Genomic DNA, 25138 nt, shown 5'->3' on the forward strand with positions numbered 1-25138 from the left:
TAAGTGTAATTTTACAACCACTCAAAATTATGTTTTCACGACCGGGTACAGTGGCTCATGCCAGCACTTTGGGAGGTCAAGGCCGGTGGATCACCTGAGGTTGGGAGTTCAAGACCAACCCGACCAACACGGAGAATCCCCCATGTCTACTAAAAATACAAAATTAGCCAGGCGTGCTGGCACATGAATCCCAGCTATTTGGGAGGCTGAGGCAGGAGAATCACTTGAACCTGGGAGGTGGAGGTTGCAATGAGCCAAGATGGCACCACCGCACTCCAGCCTGGACAACAAGAATGAAACTTTGTCTCAAAAATAAATAAATAGATAATAAAATAAAATTTAAAAATAAAATTATTTTCAAAGAAAATTTCTCGTTCATGATATGTGGTAGATGAAAAACAGATGAAGTAGTTATACCTATATACAATAAGATTCTATTTTTAAAAATGACTGTGAGTTGCATGTGCATGTCAGTAATAGACCCACGTTGTTTTTTTACTCTGAAGCATCTATCTCCCCTTCTGTTGGTAGCAGCATCTTAATTTTCTTTTCCCAAACTTTCCTTCTCTTATCATCAATCCACGTGGTTTGGGTGGCATTGATCACCAGCACTCATTAGTTTCTGGGGTAGGAATATAACCCAGGTCTGGGAAATCAGCATTTCCTTCTCGCAAGCAGTTGTTACCCAAATTGGACAGATAATACTGAATCCCAACATTTCTGCAGAAGCTAATCAGGAAGGAAAGTTATCTTTCAGCCAAGGTTGCTAAACTGAAAGATGATGATAAGCACCTACTAGACAATCAAGCAACCCAATCAAAGAACCAAGAGAAGAGAAATGGAGAAATGTCTGAAAATATTTTCTCCCTAAATCTGAGTTCAGATGTAAACAGATACAGCTGCTGGAATTCAGAATTACTGCTGGGAAACAATTCACTCTGCATTTCTCATTCTCCTGCACAGAATCTTCTGACCAAAATGTACTACAAATGGGTATTTGCATAACAGACAGTCTTGGAAGCTAGAGATAGCATCTCCCTAAAGATAGAAAACTCCAAAGAGCTTTGGAGAAATTAAGCCCTCTCCTTCCCCTCCCTGGAAACATTTACTTATATTCTAGGGTAAGAAACCTAAAGATACCTTCTCCCTCTCCTCTGGAAGAGATGTGCTTAATGAGTAATCTTTCTCGCTCTGCAGGGGAGGATAGCAGATGTGCCAACACCCTACACAAGCTTGGAGTCTCCTCATTGCAAGGCTCCTCTCCTGTGATGTAAATCTGCTGCATGTGTAGGTAAACATCTAGCCCTCATCACATTGCTTTGTCACAGAGATGGGGCAGGGAGAATCAGCACGAAGATATTTCTCTGGCCACTGCTTTTGCTGTAATAAACCCCCCGAGTCTCTGACCCAGGGCTCTTCTATTAATGTACGTATATAAAAGTATGGCAAGGTAACTTGCTTGTTTGCAAACAGGGTATTCTCAGTCCCTTCAGAGTTTCAGAGTTAATGGTTACATGAGGCAACATATTTTTTTTTCTTATTTATTAATTCATTCAACAAATATTTGCTGAAAGCCTACTATGCTATCTGTGTGCCATGAGTTTTCCTATATAACAGGTAAAAATTCTTGCCCTCATGGAAGCTGTATTCTAGAGAGAGGAAACAAACAAAATACAAAATAAGTAAATAAAATACACAGTGTTAGGTAGTAATAAGCACTATTTTTTAAAGCAGAAAAAGGTAAGTATGAAGTAGTAGATTTCAAATATATGTTGAGTGATTAAAGACTTTACAGATAAGTAACATTTACCAAAGACCTGAAGCAGATAAGGAAGTTAGTCATATGGTTAGCTGAAGGAACCGCTATCTGGAAGAAGAGCATTCTAAGCAGACAGAACAGAACAGAAAGTATAAAATATCTATCTAAGGAAAAACAAGGAGGCTTGTGTGCAGTGAATGGTGGAGAAAATAGTAAAAAGATCCCGCATGAGGGAGGGAGAACAGAACCACAAAACCATGGCCCATTTTAAACTATAGTTCAGAGAAGAACTAGTTCGGAAAAAGATCCTGCATGAAGGAAGGAAAGCAGGACCATGAAACTATAGCTCATTTTAAGGACTTGAGCTTTTATGTGGGAAACCCCTGAAAGATTCTGAGCAAGGAAGAGACATGATCTCTTATGTCTAAAAAGGGTAACACAGGCTATTTTTTAGAGCAACAGTAGTAGCAGGGAGACTTTTTAGGAATCACGTAGAAGGAGAAAGAGGATGTTGCTGAACCAGGATGACAGAAGTAGGGACGGTGAGAGCCAGTCAGATTATAAGTATTTCTTTGAAGAAAACAGAGTATGCTGAAAGTCTGAGTTGAGGAATGAAAGAAAAAGAATCAAGGATAACTTTGCTGACACTCGGGTCAGGGCAAAAACAAAGATGGAACTGCCATTTATAAAGACGGGAAGGACTAAATTTTTAAATAAGTGTCTGTCACTAGCATCCAAAAGAAGCCTAACAAATACAAAAATTTATACCACAAGGCAGGCAGATTGCCTGAGGTAAGGAGTCGAGACCAGACTGACCAACATGGTAAAACCCTGTCTCCATTAAAAATAAAAAATAAAAAATTAGCCAGGTGTGGAGGCACACACCTGTAGTCCCAGTTACTCAGGAAGCTGAGGCAGGAGAATCACTTGAACCCGGGAGGCCAAGGTTGCAGTGAGCTGAGATCATGCCACTGCACTCCAGCCTGGGTGGCAAAGTGAGACTCTGTCTTAAAAAAAAGAAAAGAAATGAAATGATTATACTAGAAATAAGGTAACACAAGTTACACTTCTAAAATGTGAGACTGAGTCAATAATAGAAAATGAAGCAAACTTGGTAACCCTCTACTGTAGGGTAAGAAGTGAGCAATCCTTAATAAGCAAAATAGCTGGTAAATTGCTGTCCTCATAAATTAGACAAGTACACCTTGTTTTACTACACTTCGACTTTCTGCACTTTATAAATATTCCCTTTTTTACAAATTTAAGTTCTATTATAATCCTGCGCTGAGCAACTCTATTGGCACCGTTTTTCCAAAGCATATACATTTCATGTCTCTGTGTTACATTTGGTGATACTTACAATATTTCAAACTTTTTCATTATTATTATATATTTTATAGTCATCTGTGATCAGTGATCTTTGACGCTACTATCTTAACTGTTTTGGGGCACCAAGAACCACACTCATATATGACGGTGAACTTAACTGATAAGTGTTATGTGTGTTTTGACTGCTGTATTAACCAGCCATTCTCTACTCCCTCTCCTTCTTCTTGGACTTCCCTGTTCCATGAGACACAACAATTTGATATTAGGCCAATTAATAACCCTTCAAAGGCCTGTAAGTGTTCAAATAAAAGGAATAGTTGCACATCCCTCATTTTAAATTAAAAGCTAAATTAAGCTTAGTGAGGAAGGCATGTTGAAAGCCAAAATAAGCTGAACCTCTTGAACCAAACACCCAAATTGTAAAAGCAAAGGAAAAGTTATTGAAGAAAATGAAAAGTGCTCCTCCAGTGAACACACAAACAACAAGAAAGCAAAACAGCCTTATTGCTGATATAAAGAAAGTTTTAGCAGTCTAGATAGATTAAACCATTCACAACATTCCCTTAAGCCAAGGCCTAACCCAGAACAAGGCCTTAACTCTCTTCAATTCTATGAAGCCTGGGTGAGGTGAGGAAGCTTCAGAAGACAACTCTGAAACTAGCAGAGTTTGATTCATGAGGCTGAAGGAAAGAGGCTACCTCAACATAAAAGTGCAAGGTGAAGCAGCAAGTGCTGATGGAGAAGTTGCAGTAAGTTATCCAAAACTCTAGCCACGATCACTAATGAAGCTGGCTACACTAAACAACAGATTTTCAGTGTATATGAAACAGCCTTACATAGGAAGAAAATGTCATCTAGGACTATCATAGCTACAGAAAAAAAGTTAATGCGTGACTTCAAAGCTTCAAAGGACAGACTGACTCTTGTTATGGGCTAATGCAGCTGGTGACTTTAAGCTGAACCCAATGCTCAGTGACCATTCTAAGTATGCACAGTCCATAAGAATGATACTAAATCTACTCTGCCCATGCTCTAGGAATGAAAACACAAAGCCTGTATAATAGCACATCTGTTTACAGCACGGCTTACTGAATATTTTAAGCCCATTGTTCAGACCTACTGCTCAGAAGAAAAAATAAATAAAAGATTGCTTTCAAAATAGTATTGATCATCAACAATGCACCTGGTCACCTAAAAACTCTGATGGAGATGTACAAGAGTAATGTTTTTGTGACTGCTAATGCAACATCCATTATGCCATATTGGCTAAGCAAAAATCTTATTCCACTGCCAGGTCAAAAAATCCTTATCATATCTATCCAGTGAAATATACCTGTATTATGGACAAGTTATCTCTATGGGCTTTTTCCCCTTTTTCTCTCTTCCAGTTGCTATAGTTTGAATGTGTGCTCTCCATAATTCATGTATTGAAAACTTCCCCAGTGTTATAGTATTGGAAGGTGTGGCCTTTGGAAGGTGTTTAGGTCTCAAACCTAAACCTAAACCATGATGGTGGAGTCCTAATGAATGGATTAATGCTGGTACAAAAAGAGCTTGCAGGAATGTGTTTTCTTCTCTTCTCTTCTGCCATGTGAGGACACACAGTTCATCCCTCTCTTGCCCTTCAGCTTTCTGCCATGTGAGAACACAGCAAGAAGGCCCTCATGAGATGTCTACACCTTGACTCTGACATTTCCAGCCTCCAGAACTGTGAGAGAATAAATTTCTATTATTTTTAAATTACCCAGTCTGTGGTATTCTGTTATAGAAGCACAAAATGGACTAAGACAGAAATTGGTACCAGAGAAGTGGCATGTTGCTATAACAAATACCAAAAAATGTGGAAGCAGCTCTGGAATTTGGTAATGGGTAGAAGCTAGAACAGTTCTGAAGATGAATGCTAGAAAAAGACTGTGTTGCCATGAACAGAATATTGGCAGAAATATGAACAGTAAAGGCCATTCTGATGAGGTCTCAGACAGAAATGAGAACAAAGTATTGGAAACTGGGGGAAAGGTCATCCTTGTTAAAAAGTGGTTAAGCACTTGCCTGAATTATGTCCATGTTCAGGACTTTACAGCAGGCAGAACTTAAGAGTGATGAAGTAGGATATCAATTAACGGTTTTCGCTGTCCACATGCTATTTTCCTTCTATCACTGAATACTGGCCTTATTACAATTAATTATACTGGTCAACTGCAAGTTGCTAGACCCTGAGACAGTCTGTTCAAACAGAACTAAAGAAATTATCCAGAGATCCTAGCCTTAAAGCTAGATGCAGTACTTAAATCTTTTAGTTGTCTTCTTTTATTAAGGGACAGGTGGCAAATGCATCGAAAGTTATAAGCAAAAAATTTACATGACAGGTGAGGGCATTTTTTTCAAGGGCATGTATACAAGGGAGGACATGTACGCACACTAGAGGACTATAGTAAATGTGTTTTGCTCACCCAGCATCTACTCCCTCTTTCCAGGGTCACAGTATCTTCTCTTTTCTCCAGTGAGTCTAACCATTGTGATTCTCAGGCCAAAGGGTTTAGACATAGCTGACCACACTTTCTGTTTCTACTTCCAGTAGTTAGCATCTAATCCAGATACAGCCTATCATCATACATCATCTCTGTGACCACGGGATCAGGGATGGGGAAATGATTGGAATCATTCAACGAGACACAATCCTGGAACTTTTGCTAGAACTAAGGATAACAGAAGTCTTTATGTTTGGCTTCCTGAACCCAAGTGAAAGAAATGTCACAGAGCTCCACATGGAGAAGGCCTACATGAGAGTATATATGTACCTAAAGAGAATATACTTCCAGTTTCAGTGCCTTAAGTATGAGTGGAGTTTCGGTCTCATGCAACTGAAGAATAGTGAAAATTCTAGTATTGTCATCCTTAGTTTGAACTTGAAAAATTCCAAAGTTATAATTAAATTATTTGTCTAAATTCACACAGCTATTACTAGGAGCACAGATTCAACACTAGGTAGGTTTGCTCTTTTCACCACACCATACTGCCTCTCAAGAAAACAGTCCAAAACCTCTCTATGCTTTATAATTATCTGTAGCTGTAAGATAAATCCTCACATGGGATGAGTATTCTAGTAACATCTGTAGAAAGATCGAAAATGGAAGAATCACATGCCTTCCTGCTTTCTGTCCCATTCCTGCAACAGTTTGCCTCTTGTCTAGCACAGAACATTTCTACATTATTTTTTATAATGTAGATTGAAGGGCACGCCTATCTGTTCACCATCTTCATCCTCTTTCAAAATCCATGATATTATTGTATGTAATAGCAAGCTAAGACATTCAGATTTTAGAATGCCAGTTCCAGACACAGGGTAAACCAGGCTCCAAAATACAGAAAAGAAATCAGACACTTAAAACAGGCAACCACCAAAGTCTAGCTACTATATTGTTATGATTAATTGTGAAATAGTCACAAAAGCAAACCCCTATTATCCCAGAAGTTCGGACACTGTTGTTTATGTTAACATTTTAAGATATTTGTCAGAACTATATTAACTTCTAGAAAGTAGTAGCTGTTAATAAACAAATTCCTTTCAAATATTATTGTTGAGGGTAGGACAGAAGGGATGGAGGACAGGATTTGTGAACGTAAGATTCCTGACATTTTCAAGAAGTCTGTCTAAAGACCATGAGAATTTTTGACAGAACTGGAACACTCAATGAAAATGTTTCACAAATTAACTTTTTTTTACCTCTAAGGCATGGTGGATTGATTCGCATCAAGATCAAAGACTCACTAAATTCAACATTCCATTGTTAAACTTATTCAAAAATGTCTGTTTTCTAGCTAAGATCCACCACCTTCTCAGGCCTCTTTATTCTCTCTCCACTTCTAGCAGCTGGCTTTCTTTATCAGGAAATTATTTTACAAAGAAACATTTTATAACTTCACATAATTTATAGTATAGGACAATCTCAAACAGAACAAAGCCAAAGCAAAATATAGACACAAGACAGCCAGGAGCATGAATATGTTAGGGTCTTGCTTCTAATAAGAGGAAGTAATCTCAGCAAAACTGCAAATATTTCAACATAGACCTTTAGAGTCGCTCCCAAATAGCGGAAACTTCTATTAAATCCAGGACCATTAATAGTTTACTATATTTAGACTTTTACCATTCACATTTATTTCAGGTTTAAAGTATGAAACACCCAAGTTCAAATCTCAGTATCATTTTATAACTGGGTCTCCTTGAATAAATGATATGACCTAAAATTGGTTACAGATCACAAAAAGAACATGCAAGCCATCAAATTCATAAATTCAAAAGAAATGTACAAAAGTGCATCGCACTTTTTAGCAGGCACTAAAGAAATGTTGGTGCCACCACCATTATATCTGAAGCCATATAATTTACTAAAAGACTTAAGACTTATATTGACAGAAACTATCTCTACCTGAGAGGTTAAAATGTTGAGGAGGGGAGAAAAAAGAACTATACAAAAACAAAACAAAAAACGTGTGTGTGTGTAGGAGAAAGAAATTGGCTTCTTCCTTTGTAAAAAGTTTCTATTGTATATAAATCTACCTAAAGATTCTTATACATCATCCCCAACATAAATGCTTATAATTGAAATACTGATCTATCATTAACTAGATAATTATACAGTATCATATTAATTAGTTATATTGACCGATAATTACCTATTGCCATTTTATCATTAATAATTATCTGAAACAACATTGTTTAGTTCCCCTTAATTACGCCACTATAGCAAATTTATTAAATATATAAAAAGTAAACAGGCATCACAAAGTAATGGTACTTAGCCAAATATATACATTTGGAGTAGATTCAGAATGGATGGCAAATGTGATAGTGACTGGATTTTCCATATTAGAAAGTCCATCACACACTTCTATATTGAAACAAAGAAAAAAGGTGATACCTGAAAATGTTGCCTTTGCTCCTAGTAAAAGTTTGTAAAATCTTAGTGGAAATTTAAATAATGGTTAACCTATATAAGAAAGTACATAGAAAGCATGTAATTCTAAAAAAAATTCAAGAGAAAGTCAAGACACTGTATATTTTCTTTTTTTAAATTTATTATTATTATTTTTTTTTTTTTTGAGATGGAGTTTCTCGCTCTTGTTGCCCAGGATGGAGTGCAATGGCACGGTCTAATCTCACTGCAACCTCCACTTCCCAGGTTCAAGCAATTCTCCCACCTCAGCCTCCCAAGTAGCTAGGATTACAGGTGCGCGCCACCACACCCAGCTAATATTTGTATTTTTTTAGTACAGACAGGGTTGCACCGCGTTGGCCAGGCTGGTCTCAAACTCCTGACCTCAGATGATCCCCCCACCTCGGCCTCCCAAAGTGCTGGGATTACAGGCGTGAGCCACAGTGCCCAGCTGATACCATGTATTTTCATAAAACAAGATGTGGTATAGCTGCTAGGGTGGCTACTGACACATTTGTTATCAAAACTGAACACTGCAATCAGCCATTGTGGCTCATGCCTGTAATCCCAGCACTTTGGGAGGCCGAGGCGGGTGGATTACCTGAGGTCAGGAGTTCGTGACAAGCCTGACTAACATGGTGAAACCCCATCTCTACTAAATACAAAAAAATGAGCCAGGCATGGTGGCGCATGCCCGTAATCCTAGTCACTCAGGAAGCTGAGGCAGGAGAATCGCTTGAACCCAGGAGGTGGAGGTTGCAGTGAGCTGAGATTGCGCCATTGCACTCCAGCCTGGGCAACAAGAGTGAAACTCTGTCTCAAAAAACAACAACAACAACAAAAAACCCTGAACACTGCCAGAAGAGTCAAATGCACTTTTCTTTGTATAATGTGAAATTAACAAGAGAGCCCCATCAATCCACAGAAGCTTGGGAAATTCTCCCAAGCTGAAGACATCCAGATAGTAGAAAGGACACATGCTACAGAAGTGTTCAACTCCACGGAGAAAACATCCAAGAAACAGCAGCATACAGAAAAGCCTTAGAGCGACCAAGGACTAAACCTTGTGACAATGCAGGAAGCTTTGTGATTAAGCCAGAAATGCTCTTCTATTCCGCAAACTATAGGACACAAGGGGCAAGAATAAGAACCTTGCCTGTAAACAAATAATGTAATGCAAAGTTGTCTGGTCTTCATTTTAGAAGTAAAACAATTAATAGCTTTAAAGACTCGAGTTCTACTTACAGGATTGTACGAGTCTGAAGGGATCACTTAAACTTTTCCACTAAATCTGACTACATTTTATGGAGGTGGCTGTATCCTAGATTCACAAAGGTTTCAAGAAATACCACTTGCAAATATCAAAGGTCTACTGAACATAGTTTTTCTAAGTCTTCACTTAGAACTGTATATTATATGTGGTACTTCCACATAGGATGACTGATTTAAAAGTAAGCTCTATTCATAGTAATGCAAAGATACTTTTCTGACTGAGCCAATGCAAAGAGCATTTTTATATTCTAAGTGCCTAGAAAATAAAAATTCTAGTACTGTTTCTACTTTTCCTAAAACCTTAAGTCCCAATATAGAAATAGCCTTTTTGCAAGTAAAATGATTTACACTAGAAAACTAATTTCCTGTTTTCTACAATTAGTGTTATTTCAGTCACAATAAAGACTGAGGTACTGTTACCCAAATATTTTACAATATTCATTAAGTTATTCTAACTTTTAAATGTAGAACTCTTACTAATTACATAAAATTAGTGTAACTATATTTTCATCTGTAGCATTATAAGAATGACAAGAAAAACTAGTGGGGCATTCACTTCAGGAAAATGTGGAAATAACTTGGGTCCCAACTATAGAATTGTAAGGTATGTCTTCAGTATTTGTTACTACCAATACTTAGACACTTTTTTTTTTTTTTTTTTTGAGACAGGGAATCACTGTGCTGCCCAGGCCAAAGCACAGTGCTGCAATCATAGCTCAATGCAGTCTTGAACTCCTGGGCTCGAGGAATCCTCCTGCCTTAGCCTCCTTAGTAGTAGTATAAGCACATGCCATCATATCTGGCTAGTTTTTTTATTTTTTTTGTAGAGTGGCGTCTCGTTATATTACCTAGGCTGTTCTCAAACTTCTAGGCTCAAGTGATCCTCTCGTTTCAGCCTCCCAAAGTACTGTGATTACAGGCATGAGCCACTGCACCCAGTCCACATTTTTTAATGACTCACTTTCTCCAATAAATCAGAGTAGATTCAAGTTTATATCCATAATGATATCACTCTCAATCATCTGCATTCTAATATGCTTTCTTGAATAGGAGAGAGACTGAATTAGAGCTTGCATGCTAGAAAACTGCACAGTGGAATATGTCACACATGTAAATATCTTGTACCTGGATGGGAAAAAATATGAGAAACACTGACTTGAATCACAAAAATCTGTTTTACTGCTGGATGAGACCATATGGACTCCAGTTCAACTCCTAACTCAGTTCAGTGCTTGCTTCTCTACACAGAATAACTATAGGCTGGTCTGCCCATTTAAACTGTATGTTCTTTAAGAATCGGAACCCTATATTTAGAGAACACACAATCTAAAATAGGGATATCTGTAAAATACTGCTCCTTAAAAAATAATCATATGTTTCAGTAGGAGGTGGAAAAGACAAAACTAATATACAAATAAGGGTATTATTAAATTTAAAAATAAAGTTTAAATTTTAAACAGATTGAGAAAATGTGCTTGCAGGCGCACTACTTAAGAGATTTAAGACAGTAACGTGTAGCTAATACCTGTGGTTTAAATGAAAGGAATTTAGGGCAACCATTCAAAAACACATGATCATCTAGGGAAAAAGAAAAATAAATCAGGAATCCAGACAAACTGGAGATATTTTGGGGTTAAAAATCATTTAAAGTAAATTTATAATTATCTCTACTGAGATACAATAATATAAGATTTATAAAAAGAACAGCTAATCTGAGATATTTCTAATTGTTTTATTTGTATAAATGCCAATGTCATTCAACTTAAGTAAATTTAATGTACATTATATTTTAATTTCTTATGTCTGAAACAAGGACTTTGTGGATGGTATAATAAACACATTAATACGAGAAGAGATAAAAATCAATGTTATCATGTAAAGAACTGAATACAGAAGTTGAATACTTCCTAAAGTCAGTTGAATACGTCCTAAATCTTACCTACGTTGTCTCATTTCTTCTATGTAACAAGCTAGTGCAGCAATTTTACTATCCCTATTGAATAGATGAGAAAATTATAACTTAAAGAGATAAAATAACTTGTCCAAGATCCCACAGAAGAGATTATCTGACTCTAAAATAAATGGCTCTTCTTTTCCCAGATTATCTGACTCTAAAATAAATGGCTCTTCTTTTCACCACACTTTGCAACCCAGCAAGGAACACCTACATAAAATGTCCAGTCTTTTAATACCTACTAAAAAAAGTGACAATATCAAGTTTATAATGAATGGTGGTGATGAATAGACTAAAAATTAGTAATTGTCTGATATGAATATTTTAAAAATAATTACAAATCATGCATGACATTAAATTTTTTAAAACTGAATTATGTAATATCCTCCAAAAATGGAGAAATCTGAAATATTTATTGAAAAGAATCAAGAAAACTTCGTTTTACCTAGATATTTTGAATTCCAAAGAAAAAATATGGCCCCATATTTTGTCAGCCATACAGCAGTTTTATATGGTAAACTAAAATATTTATACTTACAGAATAAGAAAAAGTAACTGCTTGGGTCTAATTCCTTTGTTCTGACTCTAATCTGTCCTCTATTTATTCTTTTCCATTTTTTTCCCCCAGATCTAGGAGCCCTCTACTAATTTAAGGTAACAGCCTCAAGTTCAAGAACTCTTACAAATTTTGATGTGAATGCAGATACACTGAAATGAAAACCATAAAGTCTCAATAATTGGTAGAGTGTTACAGAAGAAATCCAAGTTTCTGTTAGTTTCCAAATCATTAACTATGGTAGAATGATGGGTGACTTCATTTTCTTCTCCATACTTTTCTGAATCGATTGTAAGGCATTTAACATTTATAATCAAATAAAAATAGGAAAGAAAAGGAGTAAAAAAAGGAAGGAGGTAGGGAGGGAAGGGAAAATTGGAGCCTTGATTTTAAAAAATCCAATTGTTTCTGAATTTACTGAATCTACAACTAAAGTTCTAAAACTGTGACCTAATTGTTTTTTTTAGTCTATCAATAGCATGATAGGTTAACCATACATAAGCATAACAAAGACAAATGAAATCTGGAAAAACAGTATAAAGCAATCCAGAGATCTATAAATTCTGAGACATAGCCCTTAATATTTAAGAAATTACTATATGAATGAATGAAGTATGAAAAACAGATTTAGGGTATGCAAAAACTAAAAAGCAAGATTCAAATACTTAAAGAGGTGTGCAGGAATTTCCCAGGTATAGAAAAATCACAGATATACAAATGTGTGAATTTATACCCATTTCCACTTACTCCTTTACTATAAATTGAGGTTTTGTATCAAAATATTCCTCAGAACCATGAGACAACACCCAAGATAGTTGAGTCCTATTGAAATACTGACTTAAATCTAATTACTTCAGTCTCCATGAAGCAGTTCTACTAAAACAAATTCACATTTGTAAGCTTTTTCTATTACAAAAATACATTCTTATTCCAAATGAACAGACATAAGATTGACCCAATTTATCAAGTTTGTTACCAAATTTTACATAACTGATAGTCCCTTAGACTTCCCTCCAAAAGATGTTTATAAATCAAGTACAAAACTATAATCTGTTTACACAGGAGTCCAATTTTGAAGCAAAACTTTTATTTGTGTAACAAGTTCATCAGATTTCCTTTTGTCTGATTACCAAAATGCAGTTTACTCATTTGGGCCTTAATTACAAAGATGATGACTTCCTACCTCACTCACAAGATTGCTTTGAATAGTCTCATGTAATTAAGTTAGTATAGTTTTAGTAAGTACAATTCCCACTTACAAACAAAAATAAGCACCTTATAATTTGGTGGTGTGTATATACACATATACTATATACTACATACACATGTATATACATATGCTGGGCTTTTTGTGGTTTTTTGTTCGTTTGTTTTTTTGTCTTTTTGAGACGGAGTTTCGTTCTTGTTGCCTAGGCTGGAGTGCAGTGGTGCGATCTCCACTCATGGCAAACTCCACCTCCCAGTTTCAAGCGATTCTCCTGCCTCAGCCTCCCGATTAGCTGGGATTACAGCCATGAGCCACCACGCCTGGCTAATTTTGTATTTCTATTAGAGACCGGGTTTCTCCATTTTGGTCAGACTGGTCTCCAATTCCCGACCTCAAGTGATCTGCCCACCTTGGCCTCCCAAAGTGCTGGGATTACAGGCGTGAGCCACTGTGCCCGGCCACATATGCTGCTTTTTAAGCTTGATCATTTCAGTTCCTCTATTCCTTAATGTTTACTGTATAACAGTAGCCTTGAAATCGCTATTGCTAAATACATAGGTGGTGGGTTCAACTCGACTCTTCTGCATTGTTTGAAATTTTTCATAGTAAAATAGGTGAGAAAAAACTGGTAAATTTGAAATGTTCACAGTCCAGAGTTACAGTAACATCTAGATTGAAGATGAAATGTAAGTGATTTGTCTACCAAAGCCTGAATTCTTTCTTCTGAACTAATGACATCAACCTTTGAAGTAGTGCAGAAGCTGCATCAACTTGACACTATATAGTTTTAGATGATGTATATTTAATGCTATCAACAATCAATGCAGAAGAGAAACAGATCTTCACCAAAGGTCTTTCAAAGATGAAAACAGAAGTATGCCTATGTACTCTCTTAATATATTACCAGCATCTTTGGAAGCATAATTCTCTTGGCTCAAAAGTACCGGCAGAAAAGCTTTCCTGGACTACAAAAAGATACACTCTGCCTTCCTGACTGACAAACCTGCAGCTATTCACAAATGTCTTCTTAAAGGCAACATAGGTATATATACCAGGACTACAAATACTGCACTACAGATTTTGCAATAGTTTTTTTTAATCCTATTCTCATTCCACATATGAATTGAAAAGTATTTTCTAATCTTTAATCATTAAAATAGTTTTGATCTATTCTCTTAATTATTTTTCCATTACACTTCTATATATGGTGACTTAATCTGAGAAATTTATTATCTTCAAATATCTGGATAAAAGGAAAATGGCAGTACACCTTTACAGCAGTTTATGTCAAAGTGATAGTGAGACCACCATTAATATACGCAACTTCTGAATTAAAAAGGTTAAAAAGTTTCTTTTTTTTTTAACCATAAGGCGAAGGAAAAATGTAAGGCTAACAGCCTTAACAAATTATTAGATTTTGGATTGCACTACAGTGGATGGCAAAATCACAAACGTACAAAGTGCCCACCTCACAGTCAAGTCCTCAATTTATGCAAGAAGTACCCTGCCCCTACCAACACAACCCAATGAGCGTATTCAGAAAGTCGATGTTAAGGGAAACTGTAAGGCAGAAAGATGACCCCTGAAGGTGCCTCCAAACATCTCCCCAATTCTAATCGGCAAAGAGACCACAGAGCAGAAATTACCAACGACAACACTAGCTTCACATTTAAGATCTCTTAAGTAGACTCTTGGAGGACGCCTCTGGCCAAGACGGGAGGAGAAAGATGAGGTAGGGGATAAAAGCGAGAGAAAGTGACAGGCGGAGAGCTGGGGAGGACCCAGCGGGTCAAGGGAGACTGCGGGGCTCCAGAGGCAGGAAGGGATTGGGGGAACACCAGGGGTTGAGGGTGCCACCCCAGCGGGAGGGCGGCGCCCAGGAGATGAGTGCCGCCGAGAAAAGGGGTGCGGGTACAGGCAAGATTGGGCGGTGCCCACAGTCCCTCCCAACCCCGCCTCACGCCTAGCAGCCCCCAGACTCCGCGACGGGGCGGAGCCACTGCGCCCGCCACAGCCCGTTCGCGCGGGCACCCGCCCCCTCAGCCTTCGGGTCCCGGGATGGTGGTGGGAGGGGCAGGCCTCGTGGGGCTGGGTGTGTAGCCCGGCCCAAGCCCCAACGAGGAATGCTGCGCTGCAGGCGGGAGGATGGGCGGATGACCCTGCAGCCAGGGACGGGGGTTGGCGGGGGCGCTGGCTGAGGGCGGAGGAAGAGCCTCGGCACAGCCCCCAACGCCCGGGCCGAATCCCGGGCGCCCCTCTGCTGGCAGGGATTGTTGCCCCCGCTCTAGGCTTGCCTTCCCTCCTCTTACCCCCTTCCCCCGCGTTGCCCCGGGCAACAGCGCCTACCGCCGGCGGCGCGAAACGCACCTACCTAGAACCTGACAAGCCGGAGCCCCTCAGACTCCGGAGCCAGTCACCACCCCGCGTCACGGGGGCTGCCACAGCCAATAGGAGCCACTGTCACGAACCTCTGCAACCAATCCCGCTGCACTCCGGTCTCAGGGCACCCTCGAGGCCTCAGCCAATGGGCAAGAGCGGAAGGCGGGCGCAGCCGCCCGGCCCTCAGTCCCCTCCTCCACTACCTCCCAGGAGGCGGGGAGCGGCCGATTGGCCCGGGCCCCGAAGGGGCAGGACTTGGGCCCTAGGCTGGGTGGGCGCACGCTTAACCCGGGCTGCGGGCCCTGGGAGTGGAGGCGCGGAGCTGTAGCCGCAGCCTTCTGGGCTCGCTCACCAGCCCGGGTGGAGTCCCGAAGTGTGCGCGTTTGTGCCGCTCTCCCCGCCTCGGTAACCTGCTCCTCCCTAGCCGGTGTCCTGGGCTGCCGGGGTGAGATGGGGCCGGAGGCGGACGACGGCGTCACAGGAAACTTTGGGAGGCTCGCCTTACCGTGGCCGGGAAGTGGCCGGATCGGGGATGATAAGCTGAGGCCGCCTGGAAGGGACTACTCGGCGGGTCGGCAGCGGGAAAGGAATTCGGAGAGTGGGGGCGGAGGCGTGATTAAAATGTTAAGTGTGCCCGCAGGGCGCTGGACGGTCCGCGGAGCTGAAATCTCCAGGAAGGGAAGCCGCTTTAGGGCCGCGAGGCCCCCACCCCTAAAATAGGCACTTTTCAGCCTCAGAATTGGTCACTTTTTCCTGCACGTTCCCACATTTTATTTGCATCTGTTAATAACGTGGATTGCTTTAGAATGGTTTTCAGCAACTCCAGTTTACTCTGAGTCCCTTAAGGGCAGGAACTGTCTTTCAGTCCTGTACTCCCAGTGCCTGAGCCTGCCTAAAAATGTTAGAAACTCAATGCTGGAATTGTAATGGATGTTTAAAAGCATACAGCAGGTCCTGGGAGTAGCCCCCTATAATCAATTCTTACCTCTTCGGGAGTCTAGAATGCGTGGAGAACCCAAACGGGTCTGCTCTTCAGTGATGGCCGTTTCTGAAGCGTCCTTCACCAAAAGAATTTGGTGAAAAATGAGTAATGTGAACTACAAGATTATTACTAGGTGATCAGTAACAGTAGGATAGGTATTCGTCATTATTCAGGGTGTGACCCTCCCATGTTCCTGTAGTAGGCTTTTTAAGGCGGTGTATCTTGTGCATTGGTTAAACCACATAGCGTCAATGCCGTATTTCCCCTCCCTCTCAAAAACTGAGTTATGTAGGAGCCAAAGAAGAGTGGTGAATATTTTCTCTAAGCAGGGTTATTTATTTAACCACAGAGAACAGCCCTACACATAGGAACACATAAATCTTTAGTCGGACTTTTTTGTAAGTCTACTGTTTTAAAGCTAAAGAAACAAAAACCAACATAAAAATTTTAAATAAGAGGTTTAATTCTCCCTATTGAAAATAGGGGATGAGATTTCCTGTCCCTTTTTCTCCGAGCATTTGTCTTAGAAAACTAAAGTACTTTCTTAATTGTTAAGTACTTTTTGAAATGTGTATAAATCCATTTAAGGACTAGATAGGTCTTGTCAACTTTAGGATCAGGAATGTCTCTGGAACCTGGAAGCTTTTTTTCTTTACTTCTTTTTTTTCTTTCTTTCTTTCTCTTTTTCTTTTTTCTTTTTTCTTTTCTTTTTCTTTTTTTTTTTTTTTTTTTTTTTTTTTTTGAAATACTGCACATATCAAGGGAGTAGCATGCCTCCCTATGTCCCAGTTTCCGTGAGAGCGTTGGAGCCTAACTTCGGTGAGCAACTTGCTCCATGTTGCAAAATTACCTTCCGTCATAAAGACAGGAGAAGTTTGTTTTTCCTCTAGATAAAACCAATTAACTAACACAGACGGTCACCCCAATTACTAAGTAAAGATGAATTATATCTGACACAAATGTCAGGTCCTCTTACTTGAGGACTAGTTATTGTTCATCTTGAAAACGTGTATGTAATGGGTTGTATATACTTGGCTATATAAAAGGGCAAGATTTCTGTCTTTGCAATCTCTTAGCAAGTTGCCTGTGATGTGCATCACAGTCTGGTTTAATGCTTATTCAATAATAAAAGGGTTTTGTCTACTAACGTTTGTGGAGAGGATTTCTGGGTTGGAAGATTTTGGTTTGTATATTTTTCCAACAATGCCTCTACCCAGAATGTTGGTATGACAAAGTTAAGGAAAGTAATTACTTCAGAGTTTTTAAATTGTTCTCTAAAATGATGGTTAATGTTTGATATATATTTCATAGTGACTGTTAATGCACAAACTATGGTTCTGTGAGTAAACTTCTTAAAATAGAAGTTACTTTTCTGTGAACATTAAATGTTATAGTATACGTAATATCAATAAGAATGAAATGAATGAAAATTTGTGCATTAGTTAGGTAATGCCAAAATACAACTTTGGAGATTGCTTCATGACTGAATACTTTTCCCAAGAACCTTAGGATTTCTCCATCTCTATACAAAGGGAATCAAAATGTCGAAAGATGTGGATGATGAATAAGTTATTATATAATTGCAGAAAGTGGCTTTCAATAAAGGTATGGTAGAAATAGAGCTGTTTGATACACAACGTGTGTGTTTGTGTTTTTAAGGAACCCAAATCTAGAAAAACAGTAAGAATCTTTCCATATCTACAATTGTTCTCTGAGTTCTTACCTATTCATTCCAAAACGTTAAAAGTTGTCTACCATATGCCAGTCATTGTGCTAGGAAATGCAATTGTGAAAGAATGTACTTGAAGTAAATGAATGTGACAAAAATCTATGCTGCATTTTTGAAGCAAACAAAAATATATAGCAAATCCAGTTTCACGTTTTTGCCTCTGTTGGAATTATCACATTGCATTGCAACACATTTAATAAACACTTTGTGTCACCTTAGCATATATTCCATGTTCTCAAATACCAAACTTTGTTCCAATAGCATTACTTACTGGACAAATGAAAATAATGTTGACATCAAACATAGGTTGGTAATAAAAAATGATTGAGAAGCTTTTTACTTTTTGTGATTAGCACCATCCATGTCCCACCCCATCTCTCCACCTCCCTTTTTTCCTGTTTAAAAGTATGGACTGCAAGAGGAATCTTGGTTGTGTGCCATCTTAGTTCAGTAGTTCCCATACTTACCCCTCCCTCTTTTTCTTCATCTGTGTCTCTTTTCTGCCATCTCCTTTGATTTGTGACTCTGCTTTCTAATCCACAATTCATACCTATCCACAATTCATAACTAACCATACACACATACTGCTCCTAAAATAGAAATCATGGTGAGGTATGCAATATGGAAACCATATCTATCCTTATTCTATACATGCTGCTGTATTCGTTTTCAGTAGATATAATTTTTTTTTTTTTTTTTGAAAATTGTTCTCTTGAATGAATACTGTTCCTCAAGGTCACATTTGTGTGAAATTTTCTTTAGGACTCTTGGCTTTCCAAATTTCAGATTTTCAAAATGGCTTAATAGTTTCCTTTATGTTTTGAATCTGTGTCAGGAAAATAGCAGGGTAGTCGGCGGGGGAGGGAAGAAAAGAAGATGAAGTAGAGTTGAAGTAAGAAAACATCTATTCTGTCTTCAAACTAGATGTCAAATGTATTAACACCATCTCCCAACCATCCTTCCTAGCCAGCAGGTGGCCATCCTAGTACTCTAATTAATATCGGTTCTCCCGTTTCCCTGACCTGCTCGCCATTAAGAAATCCACCAACATTCATAATCAAGACATGCCCTCTCCAAAATGCCCCTGGATCACTAAAGGCCTGTCCCTTTTTTTTTTTTTTTTTTTTTGGCATAATGACTTTTTTTTTTTTTTTAATTATTATTGGCCTGTCCCTTTTTAAGCCATCCTTTTCTCAGACTTTTTTTTTTTTTTTAATTTCTTTTTTAAAACAGAGTCTAACTGTTGCCCAGGTTGGAGTGCAGTGGTGTGGTCTCAGTTCACTGCAAACTCCGCCTTCCAGGTTCAGGCTATTCTCCTGCCTCAGTCTCCTGAGCAGCTGGGATTATAGGCATGTGCCACCACGCTCAGCTAATTTTTCTATTTTTATTAGAGATGGAGTTTCACCAAGTTGGCCAGGCTGGTTTCAAACTCCTGACCTCAAGTGATCCACCTCTCTCGGCCTCCCAAAGTTCTGGGATTATAGGCATGAGCCACCATGCCCGGCCTTTTCTCAGAATTGACCTGTCCTTTTCCTCATCCCCTTATCCCTGTTTCATTGTGGCTTCCGAGTTAACTGTAAAATGTGTATGCCTGTGTGACAGTGCTGTAATAATGAATTTATATGTGTGATGTTGTCAGAATCACATGAGGATATTTTCAAAAATAGACTCCCAGATTAACTCCCAAAGATTCTCACTTGGAAAGGCAAAAAAGTCTGTATGTTTGGCATGAGACCAGTGAATTGTTCAACATGGTGTATTGAACTCAGGCATTTATCTCTGCTCTGTCCTGAAAATCCTTGATACAGCATAAACACAGGTCCAGGTGACTCAGCCTCCTGAGCAGCTGAGATTACAGGCATGTGCCACCACACTCAGCTAATTTTTGTATTTTTATTAGAAACGGGGTTTCACCAAGTTGGCCAGGCTAGTTTTGAACTCCTGACCTCAAGTGATCCACCTCTCTTGGCCTCCCAAAGTGCCTAGGTCCAGGCCTAGGGATATCTCTGAGGGGGCATGGTTGAGAAAAGAGGCTGTAAACAACAGGATTGCTTGAAAGTCTATAAAAGGAGTAGGGATACCCTACTTCCCCCACCAAGCAGCTAGGTAACACACTACCACAATCCAGAGACAAAAGGTTTACTCCTTGGAGTCATTAGAGAAGTTCTGATCTTGAAGATATAGAGACAGCTGAATATTACCTAGGAGAAAAGTGCCTTCTGCACACTGGGGTAAAGGGAATACGTGAAAGTCGACATACTAAATTATAAGACTTCTCCTCTAAGCTCCCATAATGACTGTATTCAGGTTCCTGTCCCTCAGAGAAGATCTTAGAGGATTCCTTTTAGGGAAATTGACTTGCCTGAGGAAAAGTATTTTTATAACTAGTGAGTACTGAGGGGGGGGGGGATTTTCCAAAATGGACAGATTCCCTGCCCAGTCACGTCAAAAATAAGGTCTGCCAATCCTTAAAGAAGTAACAACAGGATGCTGTTTTTCTAAAGAAAAAGTCAGAGAGAGAAACGAACTTTGAAAGTTAAAAAAAAAAATTAAAATTCAATACCAGATGATAAAATGAAAACGAGAAGTCTCAAAAGAAAAACAAAAAGACAAGCAGTTGAAAAATATGAGAAAAAAAATGTAGGATCAATTCAGGAGATCAAACATCTAATCTACAGAAAGAAAAAAGGAGATGGGGGAGGGGGCAAAATTATCAAAGAAAGACATTTCCCCAGTACTGAAGGACCTGAGTTTCCAGATTGAAAAGGATCTGATGAGTGGCTTGCAAAATAATGAAAAAGACTCACACAAAAGCACTTAATCCTAAAATGTCAGAACAACTGAGATTTTTTAAATTCCCTAAATGCTTCAGATAAAATAACAGAATGCAGACAAAACAGCAGACATGAGAACAGAGAAAGGCATTGGACTTCTTAACAATGATACTGAAAGCTAGAAGAAAATGGAGCAATATCCTAAATTCCAAGGAGAGATGATTTACAATCTAGGATTCCCAATAAAACCAACCAATCAATGAAGTCTAAGAGTAGAATAAAAGTATTTTCAGACATGCAAGATCTCAAAAAGTTTTCTTTCTATGAAATCTTTTCTCATGAAGATACTTAAGGGTGTTTTCCACCAAAAAGAGGGCTTAAAATGAGAAAGACTGTGGCAGGCCAGGTCTCACTAGCATAGGCCTCCATAACAACTGTTTTAGTACTGACTACGTGGTTAAGTTAAATATTAAAAGCCAGTGCCCTTATACAAAGGCTGAAATGGAACAAAAGTCCACCAAGAGTTTTGCCTAGGCCTTTCCTGGGCCTTAAAACATGACAAAAATAACAAAATTCTTAACAGGATTCATTTAGGATTAGTTAAGTTTTATTGGAGATCTGAAGAAACTCTCCAGGCTTCCACAAACAAGTTTATTGGAGGTCTGAAGGAACTCCCCAAACCTCCATGATTTGGCAGGAGACAAGAAGGGGTAGTCACCCCAGTACCTGGACCCATTTACATTAAGAAAATTTACTGAGGCGCCAGAGAAAGGTCTTCAGGACTCAGACCTTAGTTATAGATTAAAAAAGTTAATCACTGATATCTTTAGATGAATGCACACTTACACATAGACATATAGCTTAGAAGGTATATAAGCTCAGGAAAACTTTGTAATTTTGAGTTGGTCTGGCGATAACTTCCAGGCCTTCTCCCTTTAACCAATTACAGAAATAAAAACTCTCTTCCTCCCCAGTTCATCTGCATGTCATTATTGGGCGACGAGAAATAGCAGTCCGACCCTCAACTTGGTCCAGGAAGAAGATGAAGACATGGAATAAACATTGGAGAAAGGAAAGAGGAATATCCAGGATGATATCAGAAGAAATTTCTAGGATAACAGTCATATCACAGGCCTAAAAGGCAGCCAGTATAGATTGAAGCAAGAGAATGGATATCTCTGGAACTGATGTCTCCAAGAAAAAAAAACACAGTGGGGTCAATAGAATTTCTGATGTATTTCATCATATGGAGAGATGTATTCCCATTCTGACCAAATTTGTAGATGACTTATGGGTAGGCATATAAGAAATGAAACAAATGGAAAATAAAGCAATTATTAACCACAGGAGGAAAAATTTATTTTAAAAACAGAAACTTTATAAATGTAATCATAGTATTTCATGTAGGTTAGTCTTAAAATTTATTGCCTAATTATCTTAATCTAAGCACCAAAATTGACTAAATCAAAAATTATAATATTGTAGTTTATATAATATTATAGAACAAGGATAAAGGAAACTGAGTGGAAGTAATGTGAGGGAGCTAAGTCCTCTTCTTCCATAGTAGGAAGTCAGCAGATAATTTCCAATATTGAAAAATCAAGAAACAGTATTGTGAGCACGCTTCATGGTAGAAAGGGTAAACACCAGTGTTAAGAGTAGAGTTCAACTGTCAGATGGTGATGGGGACTGAAGAGTAACAGTGATTAGGGCTGGGGGCTGCTTTTTAGTGTTATAAATGAAGATGTTATTTCACTTGTATTGCTTTGATAAAAACAGACTTAAAAAAAAAAAAGATCTGTAGATGAGTCTGTTGCACGGCCAGGTTTGAAAGCTACTGAGAGGAAAAATAGAGCAAGGAACATCTGTCCCCATCACTGCAGATAGAATACACATTAAAAAGAATATGCCTCTTCTATGTAACTGACATTCTAGAGGGAAGAAAAAGGGCCAGGCATGGTGGCTTATGCCTATAATCCCAACACTTTGGGAGGTCCAGGTGGGCAGATCACTTGAGGCCAGGAGTTGGAGACCAGCCTGGCCAACATGGTGAAACCCCATCTCTACTAAAAATACAAAAATGAGCTGGGCGTGGTGGCGGGAGCCTATAATCCCACCTACAGAAGCTGAGGCAGGAGAATCGCTTGAACCTGGGAGGTAGACATTGCAGTGAGCCGAGATTGCACCATTGCACTCCAGCCTGGGTGACAAAGTGAGACTCTGTCTCTAATAAAATAAGATAAAAAGAAAAAAAGGATATGTCAATTATAATAATGTTTTATCTTTGCTTTCTAACTTAGTTCTTCACTCAATGAATATTTCTTGAGCACTATTATGTACCAAAAGCACTGTTGAGACGCTCTGAAGATACAACAGAGAGCTGCTGCGGGGACAGGGTTCCTTCCCTGAAGTCAAATGGGACATACAGACCATACGCAAGAAAAAGGATTAACAGACAACCTACAGATTGTGATAAATGCTAGGAAGGAAGTGAATAGAATGACATGAGAGAGAATAAAAAGAACTAGAAAGAAGGAAACAACTAAGCTACAAGTCTTAGAATCACAGTTATGTAGTGGGAACTTAAGCAAATCGCTTAGCCTTTCTGAGCTTCAATTTTTGCATTATTAATTGCAGGTAATAATTCCAACCTCACTGGTTCTTATGAAGATTTATTAAGATGGAGTAAACGAGGCAGGGCATGGTGGCTTACGCCTGTGATACTAGCACTTTGGGAGACTGAGGCAGACAGATCATGAGGTCAGGAGATGGAGACCATCCTGGCTAACATGGTGAAACCCTGTCTCTACTAAAATACAAAAAATTAGCCGGGCATGGTGGCATGGGCCTGTAGTCCCAGCTACTCCAGAGGCTGAGGCACGGGAATCACTTGAACCCAGGAGGCGGAGGCAGAGGTTGCAGTGAGCCAAGATCGCGCCACTGCACTACAGCCTGGCTACTATATCTTAAAAAAAAAAAAAAAAAAAAAAAAAAAAAAAAAAAAGATATAGTAAACGAAAGAAACCGAAAGAATTTTCAATGGATAGATTCCTTTTCAGATATAAGGTATTTACCCTTAGGGAGTCATTGTCACCTCTTAATTGGTTTCCCTGCCTGCCATGCTAGGGCTCTGTGGTGCACATTGTCAACAGTCAAGTCACCTAACTATTATTTTCATTTTGACATTCCGATCTTCAAATGCTTTGGCTTAGAGGTATGTCTAGTTTCTTAACCTTGGCTTCAGAGACTTTTACAAACCTACAAGCAATTTATCCAGACTTATCTCCCATGGTGCAGTTACCTCTCCCTCTTCCTCTCCAGCAATAGAATACTTTATGCCTCCGCTTTTATTTATTTTCTAATTTACATACAGTAAAATTCACTTTTTGCGTGTACAGTTCTATGAATTTTGACCAATGCATAGCTGTGTAAATATCACCACGATCAAAATGTAGAACAGCTCCAACTCCCCGCCCCACAAAACTCCCTCATGCTATTCCTTCATAGTCAACCCTATCCCCACACAACCCCTGAAAACCAGTGATCTGTTCTTTGTCACTATAGTTTTGCCTTTTCAAAATGTCATATACATGGAATCATACAGTATACAGCCTTTTAAGCCTGGCTTCTTTCACTTACCATAACGTATCTGAGATTTGTCTGTTATAGTATTTGTCATTTTTTTTCATTTTATCGAAGTGTAGTGTTTCATTGTTTGTTTATCCATATCTCAGTTGAGGGACGTTTGGTGTTTTCTGTGTTTGGGCAATCATAAATAAAGTTGCTATAAACATTCACACACAGGTTTTATTGTATGAACACAATTTTTTAGTTCACTTGGCCAAATACCTAGGAGTGAAATTGCCAAACCCATGGTAAGTGCGTATTCAGCTTTATAACTGTTGTATTATTGTTTTCTTTCTTTCTTTTTTTTTTTTCATTTGAGACAGAGTCTCACCCTGTCGCCCAGGCTGGAGTGCAGTGGCGCGATCTCAACTCACTGCAACCTCTGCCTCCTGGGTTCAGTGATTCTCCTGCCTCATCCTGCTGAGTAGCTGGGATTACAGGTGTGCGCCACCACACCTGGCTAATTTTTTGTATCTTTAGTAGAGATGGGGTTTCACCGTGTTCAAGACGGGCTGGTCTTGAACGCCTGTCCTCATGATCCGCCTGCCTCAGCTCCCAAAGTGCTGGGATTACAGGTGTGAGCCACTGTGCCCCACTGCTAAGTATATTTTAAAACTATAATTTGTCATTTGG

The 25138-nt window shown here is 39.0% G+C and overlaps 1 protein-coding gene across 5 annotated transcripts in view; it reads right to left on the bottom strand.

The window, feature by feature from the left end:
- FER (FER tyrosine kinase) overlaps nt 1-15432 on the bottom strand; it is a 452583-nt gene extending 437151 nt beyond the window's left edge. For all 5 annotated transcript variants that reach the window (XR_004056369.1, XM_030927487.1, XM_030927488.1 and 2 more), the window contains exon 1: nt 15386-15432. The gene's annotated coding sequence lies outside the window, so the exon portion shown is untranslated. The remainder of the gene's footprint in view (nt 1-15385) is intronic.
- Between the last annotated feature and the right edge of the window lie 9706 nt (nt 15433-25138).

Source organism: Rhinopithecus roxellana, chromosome 3, assembly GCF_007565055.1.
Source record: "Rhinopithecus roxellana isolate Shanxi Qingling chromosome 3, ASM756505v1, whole genome shotgun sequence".
Classification (NCBI taxonomy): domain Eukaryota; kingdom Metazoa; phylum Chordata; class Mammalia; order Primates; family Cercopithecidae; genus Rhinopithecus; species Rhinopithecus roxellana.